This window comes from Propithecus coquereli, unplaced genomic scaffold, assembly GCF_000956105.1.
Source record: "Propithecus coquereli isolate 6110/MARCELLA unplaced genomic scaffold, Pcoq_1.0 Scaffold169, whole genome shotgun sequence".
NCBI lineage: Eukaryota > Metazoa > Chordata > Mammalia > Primates > Indriidae > Propithecus > Propithecus coquereli.
Window position 1 is genome coordinate 1871376 of NW_012141524.1, and position 2424 is coordinate 1873799.

Consider the following 2424-nt stretch of genomic DNA (forward strand, 5'->3'; position numbering starts at 1 on the left):
AAATGTTGGTTTAGACCTGCATTGAATTAGGCTATAATATTCCATTATATGATAAAGCATCATTTAACAGGAAGTTATACTCTTTTATGCTGTGTTTGCATTTCATTTCCATGCTACTTTTTAGAAAAAAAAAAGTGATAAGTAGAAGCAGAACAGGTATTTGTAATTACTCATGAGTCATTTGCTCTCACAATTTAATAGCCATAGATCTTTCATATTTATAGCACATGTTGAAAGAATTTAACATATGTAGTGATCTTCACCAAGTAACTCTATACTCTTCTTGAATACAAAGATGTAAATTTTGTCACCATTTATGCAACCTGCTAAAAATCTTGCTATTAATTCATATGAATGAGTTTTTCCTCTAAAATCTTAATTAAAAAACAAATGCTTTGCACTCTTCAGTCTGCAATGTCCTACACATGCGGTTTTTAAACACTGACTGATTAGTTGTATAACAGGGGATTTCTTTGTGAGATGCTTTCTCATATCTAAAAATTCCCACAAAGCAGTTATTTTTGTATGAAAGCCCATTCAAAAACTAAATAACGAGCACACCACAAGGTTCTCAGTGCCAGTAATGTTCTCTTTGCATTCCTATATATGACAAAATGTACTCTAATATGAAAAGGGAGAATTGGTCAGGCTGGGAGGAAAGAAGAAAGGGAAGGGAGGAGAGATCGAGGACTGCCGGCCTAGCCAGGACAAGAATGCAGTTGCCCCAGCAGTGGGAGCTGGGAGACTCCTGTGCTTGGACAGGAAGGTTCACTCTGATCAGAATGTACACCATCTGCAGGTGTTCTCTTCGTTTGTGTCTTGGAAACAGAGTATTTTAAGCAGAAATTTCTACCTTACCCCAAACCTAGAGAGACTAGTAATGATCCCATAGCATTTAACATAAATTGAGTGTATTATCCAGAAAGACCTGGATGGCTTTGATTAGCCAAAGCACAACGTATAGTGATGGAATCCAAGATGGGTCTCCAACAGCTGAAAACGTGGGGAAATCAGCTGTCATTGAGATAACTGCCTGCACTAGGTACACCTTTGAGACTCCAAGACATAATTTGGTAATTAATATAATGTCAACAGAAGACTTCCTGCTGCCATAACTTACAGAATTCTTCATTAAAAATATAAATATAGAAGAAATAGTGGCCAGTGAGGTTCTTAGAGACTTTTCTGGGGCAGTGAAAACTGTGGCCACCAGAGAGCCTGAACGCCATAAACATCATGCTGGCCCTAGACAGGGGCAGCCCGGGTCTGCTTCCCATTAATGGCCTGAAGGAGGGTCATAGTTGGTGCTGATGTCCCATTTTCCTCTTGTTTATGAGATGTTCAAAATCCACAGAATCAATTGAGATGTAGTCAAGACATGGCGCCTGTAATAAGATGTAATAAAAAATGTCATACTCAGTTTTACATTGACGAGTGCAAAATTTCATTGGTTTATAAAGCAAAGCAAGTGTCCACCTATCAGAAGGAGATTCATGGAGAGGCAATTTTAGCCAACGATGTAGAGTACAAACCCTCTTCTGATTCTTTGAAAAACAGAGACTATTACATGGATTTCCTAATTACAACGGCTGTGCCCTTGGCAGCAGCACTGGTCCTTTTTCTAATACTTGCTTATATCGTGTGCTACCGATAGGAAGGAGTAGAAAAGAGAAACATGCAAACACCAGGCATGCAACTGGTACATCACTGTGCTATTCAGAAATCTACCAAGGGGCTTTGAGCCCAAGCATAGAAAGACAGCATGGCCCTTTTCAACGCTCTTTCTGTGTTTTGCCCTGTAACGGGGAAAATCATACCTTCTCTACATGCAGACAACTATGATAGCACTAACATGACACTGAGGCAAATGCAGCAGAACTTGCCACATCAGACACCAGATCTTCAACAGCACACTACAAGAAAATGGTATCCCTGAAGAAAGAAAACCGACCCAAGCAATGAATTTTAAATCAGACAATACAGCAGTTATATCGTATTTCTTTTCTCTTCCAGTAATGCATGAGCTTTTTTGGCATATGGTGTACATGTTGACAGTATTAAGTATGTACCAAATAATACAACATAACTTTCACTTTACTAATGTATTTTTCCCTAAATCATTTTTGACAAGTTGTAAAACATTGATGACTTTATATTTGTTACAATAAAAAGTGATCTTTAAAAAACACATTATTAATGGAAAAAGGGGCAGTAAAAATCTATGGAGGTGAATAGGTAATTCCAGCTCACAGAATTATAATTTGAGATAAAACCATGTCAAAGTAGTAAAGTCAACATTAACAGAGAACCAGTAGCATCAGAAAATGTATCACCATGTACAACTTTGGATTTCTACAGGAGTTGTTATTCAATGCGGAATACTTTGACCATCAATTATAATGATAACAAGTAATTCCTTTTCGA

At 37.6% G+C, this 2424-nt stretch overlaps 1 pseudogene across 1 annotated transcript; it reads left to right on the forward strand.

Moving 5' to 3' along the window:
• Nucleotides 1–713: 713 nt before the first annotated feature.
• Nucleotides 714–2205, forward strand: LOC105808174 (annotated as a pseudogene). Its single transcript, XR_001137364.1, has one exon. The product of XR_001137364.1 is annotated as an epsilon-sarcoglycan pseudogene (transcript).
• Nucleotides 2206–2424: the final 219 nt, after the last annotated feature.